We start from the raw sequence: 16,558 nt of genomic DNA, 5'->3' as shown, positions 1-16,558 counted from the left end.
GTAAGCTGCTTTGAAAATAAAGCCAAAACAGCATTTTCTTTTGACTTAATATTAGAGAGCTTTCTACTGAGCCTGTTCAGATCTTTTGTGTTGTCTGAGTTCAAATGGGATGAAGTGATAAAAACAAGCTCCTGTCCTACATTTTTAGCATTACAGAATTGTGGGGGGTTTATACAACTGTCCCTAAAAGCAGGACTTGTCTCAAATATTTTATTGCAAAATCTCTTCCTCCTCCTGCCGATTTTTCCCTATCACGGTACAACCCAGCTGAGCAGACTGTTTATCTTTCAAACTGGCTGTGCATAACCACTGTTTGCCTTCTTTCGATCTTATCTTCATACTGCTTTTGGTACAAAAAAACACTAGGATCCAGTAAAATGTTACTTAGGAATTGTTGTATCTTGTAGAGATTGTTTCTGCTACAGGTGAATTTCATCCCCAGTCCTGCAGGCGAATGTAATCCCAAATAAATTACCTACTCCCTGCAACCAACTGCCCAGAATTCAAATCAGTATAAAGTCTTCTTGTAGGTTTAATCTTGCTGTAGTTGAGCTATTGTTTTTAGGTGCTGCGTAGTGATCAGTGGTGAATACTTGGGTATTGAACACCAGTCACCCCTGCTTCAACAAGTAAAGGTAAATGCTATGAAGAAGCTTTATAATAGACTGTGAAATTGTTGTTTAATGGAAGCTTTTCCTTAAAACTTTAAATACCACACTAGATGTTCTTGAAAGGATTTAATCCTGTGTCCTTCGAATGACAATACCAGTGCTACAACCTAAAGAAGCTTATGGGCACTTCTCTGTGGGCAGGGGGCACTCGTAGAACAGCTGCAGAGAGTAACTGGATTGTGATTAGTTGCTTGAAACTCAAGTTATGCATTCAAAGACAGTACCAGATAGTGTATACTGCTTAATGCAAACAAGAGGTAATCTTTATTTCAGCACTTCCTAACAAAAGACCAGATTTGGAAATTCTGATTGTCTTTAATGTTGGGACTTGTGTTTGGAGTTCTCCATTTACATACTTTCTTCCACAAGTCAGCACTAATTTTTCTGTATCTCTTGGTTTCCATACATTTCTGACTATTGGCATGAACTTGGGAATAGGAAGAAACAACAGTGTGTTTTCTAAGTGTTACAGAGTGGAACAGAGCTTGGGAAAGGAAACATAAATAGCCACTTATTTGCTAAATGTAGCAGAAAATAAATTGAAGGATTCCAGTCCTGTAATCTTGTAATTACAAGCTTGGCAAGTTGTTGGAGATATTTTTTATTATTATTTTATCTTCCCATCATTTTAGCAATGCAAGAAGCAGAACATTTTACTGATAAAAATGGCTTAATAATACAAATCTCATAGGGCACATTATTTTTAGACCAGTTTTCATTACTAAATCTATAAAAAAAGAAAGTCAAATATTTTGATACATCAGCCTTTAAATTAATACAGGAATATAAACATGTAACTTTGTATCAAGCCATTTATGAAGAATAGTAGGCTTAGGAATAACAGTGATGCTGGTCTTGAACCTCAGCTTCTGGCACTACCCTTTGGAATGCAGGTTCAGTTGAAATAAACCAGCAAAGATTCCTTTAATGCTTATTTCCATATACTTTCTTATTAGAAAGAGTCAAAATAAATGTATAAAATAAGTGTATAAAATGAAATTACTTTTTAGATAAGAGTAATCAGAATAAAACTGGACCCTTTATTACTGATGTTATATGCCTGATCAAAGGGTAATGGCTTGCTAATTACTATATAAACATAAGAAAGACAAATCAGTTTCTCTTCCAGCTCTTACTCTTCAACAGGATAGGTCAAGGCCAGGAAGAGATAATGGGAAATTAAGTATAAAAACGTAAAGCAATTTGGACAGGGAATAAGTCAGCTTCCAAGCTGGCATAGGCTTCAATCTCCTGACTCTTTCTTATTCCTTTTTTTCCTCCTGTTTCTTCTGTTCATGTAGGCTTTAGTTGCTGGATACAGTTATTTGAAAAAGCCCAATTCTCCCTGTTACTCTTGGAACATCCACATGGTATTCCTGCAGTGTCCAGGATTGTACATTGCTTATTGAAGGCTGTGTGGCCCTCTCTGCTGCTTGGATGCATGGGGAGACAGTCAAGTGCATTATTTCTTGCTTAAATTGCTCTCTCAGCCATGGTAGATCTTCCATGATTACTATCTACTCTTAGTTCTGCAGCACAGGCTCACCTATCAAAACCTCCTCATGAGCACTCTGGCTCTTTTGGCTTGCTCTGATCACATTGTACCTTGCTGATGGACAACCTAAGTTGAAGATGGGTAATTCATTAGAAATTATGTCGCATCACTGATAAGGCATGACTTTTCCTGCTCAGTCCGATTTGAAAAGACAACATGATGATCCTTTATCTCTTTGGAAATTATAAGGAAGATAAGCTCTGCTGCACAATGGGAACAAGTAAAATGTGAGTGGATCTTCAGTTTCTAGAGCAAGATAGTGTACACCACGTTCAACCAGTCTTGCACTTTGTGGTCGCTGCACAAAGCAAAGCGACAGTGAGTCCCGGGGGTGGCATCAGGGGAACACATAAACAAACTAAATGTTCTTATTTCAGAGAGACATTCCAGCCAAATTAAGCCTTTGTAGCAGGGTCAGATAAAGACACAAGAAGTATTCCCTTTAAGGATAGAAATCCAGTTTCTTTCACAGTTTTTAATCTGTTATTGAATTCACCATATGAAGTACTTGAATTTCATGAGAAAGCCTGCATATTGTGTTATGTGAACCCATGGTCTCATTTTGTGTCCATTCTTGTGTTTTTGTCTCACTGTGAGTGCTGAAAGTTGCTGCGGTTTGTCTGGTGAAGATACTGGGTTTTTCCATCCCTAGCAAGGTGTTCAGGCTAAAATAAATTGTATGTTCAGTCAGCTCAGTGAAAGGCACTCCATGGTGGCAATTCTTCTCCTCAAACAGCCAATCTTGGGGCATGCGATGTCAACAGGCTATAACAAAGCACTATGGGAACTGAAGATGCATGAGGTGTCATTTTTCTGAATCTCTAAGAGCAGCAAAGGCCTTGTTTGGTTCTCAAAGCCACTTTGAAGAGAGGTTTATTTTTGAACAATCCAGGCTGGGCGGAGAAAATTGTGAGCAACATTTGACAAATCAGTTTTTTAAAAAATGAACAAACAAAAAAATCCCACAAACACACAAAAACAGAAAAGGGGAAAAAAAATTTGTTCTCACAAAACTTTCAAACAGTTCCAAAGTAGAGGGATTTTTTGATTTTTGTTGTTTTGGCTGGAGTTGTGTTTTTTCCCCATCTTTGAAATGGGTAAGTAGCAGTGCTGCAACTGACAACTTGACCTTCCTCCCAGGTAGGTAAAATTGACTTTCATTTTATCATTAGGATGCTGCATTAAAAAAATAAGGTAATATGTGAACTTGCAGAGTTTTGGTCTCTGTGTGTTCCCATCATAAAAACAGACAATTCACCTGTGCAAGTAGAAGCTGTGCTGTAAATTTACTCTGCTGTATCCCACAAAGGTTCTTAGTCAGGTCATCCAAACTATCTTTGCTCACAGTTCTGACTCGTATTATATGAAAAGTCAACACATTGACTGTGAACTCCTGTCTACTTGGTGACAAGATCAAATTCCTTGCTCTAGTGCTGAACTGAGCATCAATTGCTGCTACTCACTACTATTTATAAAATGAGTTAACTCAGGAGATCAATGGGCAAATAGTCTTCACACCAAAAGCTGCTATTAAAACTACTGCCTTTAGTGGGAATATGAGCAAAGGCACAGGTGATTAATTTTGCAGGAATGCCTTTGTATTATTCTGTGTTTCCTCTCCACATGGGGTATTCTGATCTTGTTGACCGAGTTAAATCCTAAACACATTTAGACAGCTGAAGAGTCACAATGAGCCAGTCAATTGATACAAAAGGTCAAGAGATGCCACTAGAGCTGGAACTGGTTAGGAATGTCTTGATGTGCTGGAGGTCTTGTAGGAAAATGTTTGATTTGTTGGGTTTTAATTATTTATTTTTTTTCCTTCAACTTGACCTTATGACCATAGATGGAATTTATCACTGAACACAAGAGCATAGAATGGTTTGGGTTGGAAGGGACCTTAAAGATCATCTAGTTCTAACCCCCTGCCATGGGAAAGAATCCATTCCACTAGTTGAGGTTGCTCCAAGCTCTGTCCAGCGTGGCCTTGAACACTGCCATGGATGAGGCAGCAACAGCTTCCTTGGGCAACCTGTTCCTGTGCCTCTCCACCCTCCCAGTAACATATTTATTCTTAACATTTTATCTAAATCCATATTCTTTCAGTTTAAAGCCGTTACCCTTTGTCCTGTCCCCACAAGTCCTAGTAAAAAATTCTTCTTCAGCTTTCTTGTAAGCCCACATTAGGTACTTAGATCTCCCTAGAGCCTTCTCTTCTCCAGATTAAACAACCCCAACTCTATCAGAAAGCAAATGATAACAAAAAAGAAAAAAATAACAACTTCAAGATTCGAGTATTTCTTTAAGAAAAGGAATTGCAAATCCACAATTCAGACCAAGAATATGAACTTGTTTTCTGCAGCCTAGAAAAGCGTTGCCCTTATAGCTGAGCTGTGAACATAAATTTTGTCTGTCTTTTCTCATTGAAATGTTCCATTTTCTCAGTCACAATAAATGAATGTAAGAAGGCTTTCCCTCAGGTGATAGTTTTAATATTCAGCCTATACATTCTTTGTCTGCTGGCCTACTTTGTCTTGTCAAAAGCCATTTCTGATTGTCTCAATTTCATCCTGGTGTGCACTTGGATGGCAGAAAGCACCTAACCATTCATAGCAAAAACCACCTATGGCTTGTTACCTGGAAGGGTTTCAAAGTCACAACCCTAGTGCTACATAATATTTCAAAAGAAAATATATCATCTGCAAGAAAGAATCATAGATTCAGTCAGTAAATGTATTGCTTTTATGGTTTGTAACTTATTATAGGAAACATTATTATGACTCCAGGCATCTCAATAACATTCAGTGAATTCACCTGAAAGATGAGTAAGGAATATTAAGTGACAGAGAGAACAAAGCTTGGGGCTCAATTCAGCTCATCTTGCATTTGAGAAGTAGGTTGTAACTGTTAGTCTTACATCTGTGTTTGAAGGGACGGTGGAAATGGATGGACACATGCAAATGATCATTTAGCTTTCTGCTAGCTTGACGTATATGACATAAAATGTAACGCTGTTTAGAAATCTCCATTTTTGTCTGACTGCAGCAGTATAGAGCTTGCCACAAAACAAATTCTGTCTTTGAATCTCGCTGTGACGTTTAATGGCGTGGCTTTACAACTCTATTCTGAAGAGCAACTGATTGAAAGAAGGCTTAAGTTAACTACATGGAGGAAAGAATGTCTTTGTCTTGGAGAATTTTGGTCTGAATGGTAAAGATAAATAAAACAAATCACTGACCCAGTTTTCCAGATGAAGAAAAACAAAATAAGGAGATCAAGTTTCTTGCTGGAATTCTCACAGAAATCCTGCATCAGTGAATTGAGTCTGATTTGAAGCAGTGCAAGTTTCTTCACTGTAGGGTTTCTTTGTATCACATATTGAGAGCAGGTATTTAACAGAGGCAACCCAGCACCCTACTGCTCTAACAGCCACCTCTTTTGGCTCTTTCAGTGCTGGCTGGAGGCTCTTTACCTGCTTTTGTAACTTCCATTGCAGAGCTGTTTGGCTTATGTTGTATGGAAGTCTAGGCTTAACTTCTGAAATGCTTCTTTTCAATGGGAAAATTCTAACGGAAGTGTTTGGGACTATTTGAGGAGTAACAAGCTGCCCAAGCATTTTTCAATCAGTAAGTCTGAGAAGTCTTTGAAACTTTTGGTTTCATTGGATAAGTTTTCACATTCTGGTTGTGGTTTGATTGTTAGAGTAGGATTTTCTCTGCTGTTTTGACTGCGTTCCCCCCCCTTATTCAAATTCCTGCCTATCTCTCAAATAATTTACCACTCTCATTTCCCTCTTTCTGTGTTTATTAGCTTTTCTTTTCTATACTGCAGATTAAATGAATCCTCATTGGAACCTATTTTCTGTTTCTTTGTGTCCGAATTAACAGATTGTCCCACAAAATATTACTTAAAACTTTATAGTTAGGGAAAAAAATCCCCACCTTTGTTACTTGTGTTTTCTGTGACATACATACAAATAATTTCTTGCTTGCTATATTTCCTAGTAGCTCTGAGTAGGAAGACTCTGGGAGGAGAATGTGTTGGTTGTTGAGATATAATATTGAGATAAACAATAATTACCAATAATGTTGGTAGAATTGAGATCTCTGCTCTTTCCGTTTTCTCAACCATTTTCTGATTTTATTTTTTTCTTTCCTGAAAGAAAGAGCAAATGTCTACATTTTGGCACAAAGAAATTCAATGAAACTATTGATCTGCTCCAAGCAAGCTTTTTCTCTGTTATTATTTTTTAATACTTACCTTTTAACATGCCTCCTTCTGTACTTTGACATTTTAGCTTTAACCTGCATGTAGTCATAAACATCACTTCAATGTTCAGATCAGAGTTTGCCCTAGTGCCCTTGAACAAGCTTACAGAGGTGAAGTACATCAGAGGAACACGGCAACAATGTCATTTAAGAACAGATGGTAAAAAAACAAATACAGTTATAAGTATTTTGTTTTCCATCTCAAATATTAAGTCCTAACCCAAAGTTCCCTGCATACGAACCCAAAAGAGATTTAAACTAGAAAGAAATTCAATTCCTACAAATACCTTTTCTTTATAATTAGGCCGGAAAATGTGTATGTAGTAAGCTGTAAATGTCCAGAGTCCATTTGGCTTTTCATTCCCTGATAGGGTTGTTCTGAACAACAAATAGTTACTTGAATTTTATTCTGATGCATTAACTTACATCCTGATATCTCTTAGAGACCCAACACTGCCAAATTCACCACTAAGCCATGTCCCTAAGCACCACATCTATGCCTCAAGGGATGGTGACTCAACCACTTCCCTTGGCAGCCTCCTTCAATGCCTAATAACACTTTTGGTGAAGAAATTTTTCCTAGTATCCAATTTAAACCTTCTCTGGTGCAATTTGAGGCCATTTCCTCTTTTCCTATCAGATGTAACAGATACTAGCTTCCAAATAAGTTAAAAATAAAGGGGGTTTTGTACTTCCCTGCGTTCAAGTTCTATTCTAAAACACAACAAAACTGAACAAAGTGTTTTGCTGGTGAAAATACTGGATCCTAGAAATCCTAACAGCAGTTTAGAAATTTCCAGCATGATTTGAAAATAAAAGATATTAGACTGAACATATCTAGATAAGGTTTATTAAGGTGAAATCAACTTTAGCTTTTGATCTGAACTGGGATATTTGACACTGAAATGCATTTTTTTTTAATAACTTTTTAGGTTACATATACACTTAGCTGAAGGTGTACAAGCAGTTCCACCAACTGCTGTAAGATTTCTTGAATGCTGGCATTTAAGTGGATTTAACACTTAAGCACTTTACTTATCTCTCTGTTATTTCAGGTACCAGGAAACTTGAATCTTCACTATAACCCACTATTCTCTGCTGTCTTGATATTTAGTCCATATTCTTCACTGTGAAGCCAGTAGGGAAACTTCAGGGAGTTTGTGGAATCTGAATATGCTTTTAGTGTCAATCTTTGCATGGATAGGAACTTTTTGTTTTGGTTTTGTTCTTTTCTCTTTCATGGCTGACTTTTAGTCAGGAAAAAGTAATGCTGGGATCAAAGGAATGCTTTTAGAAGAGGAAGGTATGCCACACACTTCCAAGCAATGTCCAGACACTGTGTTCAGACAAAGCATCAAAACCCACTTCTCAAAATCTTATATGCTTTATCCCAGGCAATGGGATGTTTCACAGAAGGACAACCATCATGGTGCTTTGTGTATATACACTTAATGTAGGAGACTGGTGTATGAACTATTTTGAATTAAGGAAGTCAAGGTCTGCAGGAGATCCTTTACAACTCTGACCCGTACTTCGCAGCCCAAGTATAAAGACAGCAGGCAAGTTGGTACAACTGCTATGCAGCTGCAAGAGTCTTTGGTAATCAAAACGTGGATCAAAAAAATGCTGCTACCCAGACAAATTTCTGGAGGGTTCCCTCCTGCAAAGACCAGCTATGTACTGCCCAAGGAAAGGGAGAGAGAAAAGATGGACTGTTGGACTGATAAATGCTTTTGTCGTATTTAATTGAGATTACTCATTTAGCACCTTCCACTTCCCCTGCAGGGGTCAATCACCAATGCACAAACAAAAAGGACCTAAAACGTGATCTGAACAAAAAATTCGAAATACCTTAGAATTACAGCAGTTAAGGAGCAGTCTGATTTATCATCTACATTCTCTTCACAGCACTTGAAGGACTTTGCTCTAAATGACATTAAAATAAAAACGGCCAGAGAACTGACTTATTCAAGATGTATAATTAAGGCTCTATTCAGGATTTGTTTTGTTTTTTATTGTTTTTTTTTTCCTCTTTCATTTTCCCTTGATTATTCAAAACAATTTGTTCCTTGAAGAAGGTTTTCTGCACTGAAACCAATTTCTGCTGCACCCTAATGCACACTGTTAAGAAAACATTTATTTTCTCCCAGAACAGGAAAAATTTGAAGATCTCAAGATTGACATTTTCTTTTGTTTATATTTTTAACGTATTACAATGTTATGCTAAAGGTGGATACTGTCCTCTCTTCAGCTGCAGCCGTTGTTTTTCACACCTTGCTGTTACTACCTGATATGTCCCTTGTATCCTGAGCAGAGGTTTTTTTTTAGTTCAGATCTCTATGAAGGTATCCAGACCTTTCAGGTATTTTGTTTTGTTCTTTAGGGCAACAGACATAGATATCTAAAAGTATTCCTTTAGAGTATGATTGAGTGGTGGTCATGGTAAACATCTGTCACCATACGCTCTTTTCCCCAGCTTGATATGATCCAGACTCATCAGTCCTGAATAGTAGCTCTTATTCATATCTGAAGTACCTGTTCAGTCTGCCATTTTTCTTTAAGCCTGGATTGAGATATGCTTCTGCCCTAACAGCACCATGTGGTGAGTATGTCCATCTCTCTGTATGTCCCATCTCCTCTCAGTGAGTCTTTTATGGTTAGCGTGAAACAGGGTATCCTCTTTATGCTGGAAGCCTGTAATACCTGTGTCTGCAGATCTTCCAGCACATGCCTGTCGCCCGTGTGTGGCCCTGTTTTTTCTCCAAGCCAAAAGTAGGAGCTGTCTAGTCAATACCACTATACTTTTATGGCAGATGTTGACATCTCTTCATATACAGCTCTCTGGGCAGATGTGTTCAGACGTTTTTATTTGTTACTACATTGGTATGCCTGGGCTAATATCTCCCAGATCTCTGGCTTTAAGTTTGATATGATAGTCCAGGCTCCACACATTGAAAGAGTTTTGGGTTATCCTCCAAGACATGCAAGTATACAGGGAGAGTGCAGATCTGTAGCGTCAGGCTTGAAATATTGCTTTGGCAGCCACGTTCCCTGTGCTGAGACCTTGGAGCATGGTGGCATTTCCACAACCCCTTCTCCAAATATTACTGCATTTCCTGAAACCTGCTTCTGTCCATGATCACCCATTATTCAACCCAAGTTGATAAGCAGTAATACCATTCATCATTCATCATTCACTGCATGGTTCAGAACCTCTCCTGGGAAATGGTATCTGGAAATATGTCTCTCCTCAGCACAAATATAATCTTTCCTCAACAACTTTGCTATCCTGACTGTTGCTGTGATTTATTGCTTATTGTTTTGACTCTGGAGTAGGTGGACTCTGTTTGCTACATGATTAGTAAATAAAAAATTCATAAATATGAAATAATCTTTACAAAGTAGCATGAAAGATATCTAACATTCCTGATATAAAGGTATGTACCACCTGTATGAAAACAGGCTAAGAAAGCTGGGGCAGTTCAGCCTGCAGAAGAGAAGCTGTGTGGAGACGTCAGAGTAGTCTTCCAGTATCAGAAGGGGGATTACAAGGATGCTATAGACGGGCTCTTCATGAGGGGCTGTAGTCATAGGACAAGGGCTAATGGTTTAAACTGAAACAGGGGAAGTTCAGGCTAGACATAAGGAAGAAGTTCTTTACTGTGAGGGTGGTGAGGCACTGGAATGGGTTGTTCAAAGAAGTGGTAAATCCCTGGCAGTGTTCAAGGCCAGGCTAGACAGAGCCTTGGGCAACACTGTCTAGGGTGAGGTGTCCCTGCCCAAGGCAGGGGGCTTGGACCTAGATTATCTGAAGTTTTTTTTCCAACCCAAACCATTCTGATAAGCTTATTACCAGCCTCTCTTCCAAGTAAAATAATGGAAAGTTTGCCCCATGGCCCACTGAGCTCATGTATGCTTTGTACATAGATCTTGATGTTCTGGACTCCTGCTACTTCAGGACCGAATCACATTGATCAATTCCATAATTTATTTCTTTCTGTGAATGAAATAGCACTGTCAAGGGAAATTATTTCCCTGGAGCTGATGCTTCAATAATACTTTTAAAGAGTATTCCCAAGCAATGGATAATTTATTCCCTTTGCTTTGCTAGTTTTCAATAAAGCCTGCCAGTAAAATAGTGTGTTTCTTCCTTTTGATATTGAAAGTCTCTTCAAGAGTTCTGTTGTGTTATCAGATTCACTATATTTCTTGGAGAGCTTATAGTGTACTACCTGAAACACAAAGGTCATCCTTATGTAAGAAGTTCTACATATCCTCTTAAAATTCTAGATGAAACAAATTAGCTAAAGGATATGTATGCACAGATCAGTTTTTGATAATGTGGTCAAGCATACAATGATAAAGCTCTCCTGATTTTTGTAGTAATATTTTTTCTGTGCAAAGCATCTTGTATTTTATATTTTCTAAGAAAGTTTTTGTTATCTTATTTAGGGAAAATGAAGCATAAATTTTAATGCAGGTCCTGATGATTTCAGCCTCAAGAGTACAGGTACTTTTCAGTTCAAGTAGGAAGGTGATCTTGCCCATCTGCTCCACAATTCAACAATGCCTGGGTTTTTTTCAGAAGGGCTATTAGAAGGACTATAGCATTATGGCTTGGTGGCTGGTAGCATGGAGTGCTCTCAAGTGGACTTTTTGTGGACTCGCATGCAGAAGGATCTAATATATAATGAAAACAAATGCAAAGAACTCAACCCCAGAGCTGACAAAATCCCTCAGAATTATAACGCTATCTGAGTTAAGCACTTCAAAAATAACACTTGCATTATGTCTGTTAGTGATGACTGACCTGCCTTCAAGCTGGTAGTCAAAGAAAATGTCATCTCATTCTTAGAATCATAGAATGGTTTGGGTTAGAAAGGACCTTAAGATCATTCAGTTCCAACCTCCCTGCCATGGGCAGGGACACCTCCCACTAAGCCATGTCACTCAAGTCTCTGTCCAACCTGGTCTTGAGCACTGCGAGGGACAGAGCATTTACCACTTCTTTGGGCAGCCTGCTCCAGTGCCTCACCACCCTAACAAAAAAGAACTTCCTCCTTATATCCAATCTAAACTTCCCCTGTTCAAGTTTTAACCCATTACCCCTTGTCCTATCACTACAGTCCCTAATGAAGAGTCCCTCCCCAGCATCCCAATAGGCCCCCTTCAGATACTGGAAGGCTGCTATGAGGTCTCCACGCAGCCTTCTCTTCTCCAGGCTGAACAGCCCCAGCTTTCTCAGCCTGTCTTCATACAGGAGGTGCTCCAGTCCCCTGATCATCCTCGTGGCCCTTCTCTGGACTGTTGTTCCAACAGTTCTATGTTCTTATGTTGAGAACTGCATACAGTGCTCCAAGTAGAGTCTCACAAGAGCAGAGTAGAGGGGCAGGATCACCTCCTTCAACCTGCTGGCCATGCTCCTTTTGATGCAGCCCAGGATACGGTTGGTTTCTAGGCTGCGAGCACACACTGCTGGCTCATGTGAAATTTCTCATCAACCAACACCCCCAAGTCCTTTAGTGAGGTGCTTATGTCCTTCAATATACTTCTTCCTTTTAAATTTGAGTGTGTTTGCCAGTCATTTCACATCTCAGTAGACAAGATGTTGGGGTTTGCTAAGCAAGCTGGAATTCTGTATTGACTTGCAAAGCTGTAGATATAATGCTATGATCTAGAATTCAAGCTTTGGGGTATTTACCATTGTTCTTGAAGTCATAAGCTCCTTATCTCCAGGGGACAGAAAAAAAACAATTTTTTCTTCTGAGTCATTACATTTAATAATTGAACATCTACATGCTAAGTAGAGTTTCTTCCCCTGGCAGCAAAAGCAATTCCTGCAGGCAATACATAAGGCTAAACAGGCAATGTGTCTCATTCGGTTTACTCTAGTGGTTCCCTGACTGTGAATTTTCTCAGATGTTACAAATGCTAGTGGATTATGAATGTGGTTAAAAGTGGGAAGTAGAAAATATCAAGCAAAACCAGCAAGTCAATTTGAAAAAAACTTACAAAATAAACCAATCTTGGGAAATGGCTTTTTTTTTAATACAAAAATATTAAAAAAAAAAAGTCAAAGTAAAAAATTCCGAATATCAAGTCAGAAAGTGGAGTTTTGAGATGGTTAAGCTGGGGAACAGAGCATTTGTTTAAATTGGCTGTAGTTAGTTATATAAAGAAGGAAGGACTGTATCTTTTATTTTTGACTACTGTTATTCATAGGTCACATCTAAACGTAAAATTAGCCTATAACAGCCCATATAGCAACATGGCTAGTTTTTCCTGGTTTGGCTTTTTTTTTTTGGTTGTTTAGGTTTTTAACTGTTTCAGAAAGTGTCTTGTGAGAGTTGTTATAAAGGATTTTAAAAGCTGAAAGGAATTACACCCTTGCCTTGAACATGTGCTCAAAACTTTACATATAGTCCTACACTGTCACCTCTGTCTCAATATCTTCTGATAGTAGGAAATGTCCTATGATTTTCCAAGGCAGAGTCCTCAAAACCTAAATTTAAGTCAAGAACATGGATGGAAATTGAAATCTTTGAGTGCAAAGAGGGTTTAAAGATCTAACTGTCTATTAGATAATAATTCTAAAAGTGAAGCTATTGAGCTGAAGCCAGTGGGTCAGAGGAAGAACCAGATACACTCCCCACAGAGTTCCAAGCCCAGACAGTGTGTGAATACGCCTGTGTGCTCTTAGAATATGGAAATGTCTCCAAAAGTAAAATTTCCTAAAAACCACCCAAAACAAAAAAAAAAAAACAAAAAAACAACCAAAAAAAACCCCAACCAACCCCAAACAATGTAGCTACCCAAACAATGAAATTCCTCACCATATTCTTGTATAGCTGTTGTTTTAAAGCCTTTACAAACTTAGTTGTGTGCCCATCACAGGAACAAGCAGCAACGCACATCTGTGCGAGTCCTCTGCCCTTTATGCGGTTTTAACTGTGCTGTGTAGGGGTTATATTTCTGGTTTTGCTTATAAAAGCTACATTTTTAGGGTTTGCACTGCATCTTTCTTTCTCCCTGAGTGAAAGATGAGCTCAGACCATGTCCACTCTGGTCTCTTCAGCTTTTCTGGAAATGTTCCTTCTTTTTCCTAATACTCAGATATGCCCAAGCACACAGCAGTAAAAAGGAGGAGTTATCCAAACCACTCATCTCTAGAACTGGCTGACTGACAGCCATAGGATCTGATTTTGAGTGTCTTTCCAGTTTGAGTTAGATGCCCTACGATGCTGACAATGTTTAGGATTGCTTTCTGAGTCTTGCCCCAGACTCTCCATTTTGGCCTATGAGTCATGTCATCGCCCATGTACTCGTACCTCCATATGTAAGAGGTAGCAATGCTTTCTTTCTTCAGTCTCTGGTTTGATAACATTTCCTCAAAAAATCACAAGTCATTAGTCTGTTGCTAACCCCAATCCAAGGATTAGCTCAGGCCAGCAGTGGGTACAGACTGACATGTTGAACATGTGTGACTGGTTACACTGGGCTGTGGGAGAGCTGTCTTGGCAGCTATCAGCTTGGCAGATAGTGTCCAGTGTGACCAGGCACCATTAACAAGATCAGTGCAGTCTGCTGTCTCCTTCCCAAAGTAAAGGAAAATTAATTCTTCCCTTAGCAGCTCAGCTGAGCCCGCATCCCTCTGCGGCACTGTAAATCCTTGTAGCAAGCTCTCCCCTGTGCAGAAGAAACTGCTCCTGAGTGTTGCAGTGCCCAGGGCAAGTGGGCAACTGTCCCTCGGGTATATGCCTGTGTTTTCTCTGGGAGCGGGAGAGCTGGCAGAGGATGGAGCGCAGCTACTGAACCCAGAGAGGCAGCTAATGTGAGAATAAGCCATCCCTGGGGAATTGGGATCCCTGGTACAGCCTGATGTTTTGCAGCATGTCAATGTGCAGGAGCAGGAGGTAGAGAAGAGATGACAACACAGAACAGGAGGCAAGGCAGAGCTTTAACTGGGAGAGAAAAAGAAATATTCTCTGAAAGGAAGAGAGAGAAAATTAAACCAGCTTCCAGTGTGTATGTTATATCAACAGAACACCCAGGAGCATCCCCAGCCTGGACTCAATAAGAAATGTCCCCTTCACTTTAGACCCTGAGCAGTTAATGGTCAGAAGTAGCCCAGTCTCCACCTTGCTCTCGATTCATTCCTTTCTCTTGCCTGTGTCTTACAAACAACTCAACTCTGCAGCGGACAAATACAGATCATAGAATTGTTAGGGTTGGAAAGACCTTAAGATCATCCAGTTCCAACCCCTCTGCCGTGGGCAGGGACACCTCACACTAAACCATATCACCCAAGGCCTCGTCCAACCTGGTCTTGAACACTGCCAGGGATGGAGCATTCACAGTTTTTTCTGTGTCATGGGTTTGAGGCCAGTGTCTAGAAGTCAGCAGAAAAACTCTGCTTCGCTTCCATGGACATTGGATCAGCCTTTAAACAAGTGCCATCTAAAAAAAACAGCAGAGGAATTAAGAGACTCTTTGCTTATTAGACATGCTGGCACGTACTCTTCCCTCTGTCTGCCGTGCTTCAGACAGCTATGTGTCTAGGAACAGTATTTCTCCACATTCTCATGGCAGATACCATATGGTTTCAGAAAAATCCTCTGGCCATGACTCCACTGGGCTATGAGTTTAATAGTATTGTTACAACCAATTTCACATTTACCAGTTTGTGTCTTATCCATGATTTGAGGCTTTGAGCAGCCTGGTCTAGTGGAAGGCATCCCTTCCCATGGTACAGGGGTTGGAACTAAATGATCTTTGAGGTCCCTTCCAACTCAAACCATTCAATGAGTTTATAGTTTGTCTTTCCAAATTCAACAGTGGGTTGATTTTAATTAGCTTGTGAATTTCAAAGTAGCTAGCCAAAAAGGTGCTAATCCAATGACTGAATGAATTCCCTGGCAAAAAAAAAAATGTAGACAATATCATGATGTAAACCATGCCACTCTAGAAAAAGGCCCCAATTCCTTCAGATTCTCATCTTTTCATCTTCTTTTCTTTAGTATCTGGTCCAGTTAGGTTGAAGTTTGCATCATTGGAATCACTTTGTGCTTCGTAGGATAATATAATTATTTAAACATGCACATTCAGAAAATCAGGACAGCAAAATCTGAGTATTCATAAAATTTGGTCACAGGTTTTGCATCTGGGACTCGTTTTCAACCCTTTTCTATGAGCAGGTTTTGTACCAGACAGACATAGGCAACTAACTGTGAAACTTAATATGATAGTATCCTAGTTAAATCAAGGAGTGATTACGCTAATTCACCACTGAAGAAATGAAACCAGACAGTAGTCTGATTAAATAGGATTCTTACAGTGATTAAAAGCTTTTTTAATTCATTTTTGGCTCTGATGTGAGGAAAAAAATAATCAAAAAACAAAATCAAATCACCATACAAAGCCAAATATCTTCTTGGAAGAAATCTGTATTACGTACAAGCTGACCCAAGGGAGGCCTTCTCTTCTTGTGACTCCACATGAGCCACCTAAAAATTACTATAAATTATCTGAGTTGTTCCAAACTGCCACTGAGTTGCATCTGTCTTTGCTAAGTGACTTTGTCTCTCAAGCCTCAGTTCCCCATTAAGCTTTATCGGAGTTTTTGAGTGCTGAGTGTGAGAGACTTTGGGCTCGGGCATATCTCTAGAAGGACCTAGAAACACAAACCCATGTGTTTTCCAGCACAAGTGTGGCAGCCCAGAAAGCATCTCACTGCTTGCTTTTCTGTCACTGATCAACCAGAGGGCAGACCTATAAAATCACTTATCTTCAGATAAGCCCTTTTGGGTAGTAATAAAAGGAAGGAAGAAGGCAGTAACCAGGCTGTTTGCACCCCTGAGTAAGTCTTCAGCTTGCTAGAAATGCAACAGCAGCCCCATATGGCATGGAGTGTGGCATTTAGGGAGGAAGGAGCTTCATTAGGGTTTGAGGCTGGTTGTTGCTCTGGATAGCTGGGGTGCTACCAGAGGTGTAAAAATCTGCTGGAGGAAGGTTTGATGCTTGCAGTGAAGAAGAGGGGTTCCCAGCTGAGCTTTCTCCCACCAGGA

Source organism: Pezoporus occidentalis, unplaced genomic scaffold (genome assembly GCF_034315485.1).
Source record: "Pezoporus occidentalis ecotype Australia unplaced genomic scaffold, CSIRO_AGI_Poc_V1 ctg127, whole genome shotgun sequence".
Taxonomy (NCBI): domain Eukaryota; kingdom Metazoa; phylum Chordata; class Aves; order Psittaciformes; family Psittacidae; genus Pezoporus; species Pezoporus occidentalis.
The sequence above is the reverse complement of the archived record's forward strand: the minus strand, read 5'-3'. Positions refer to the sequence as shown.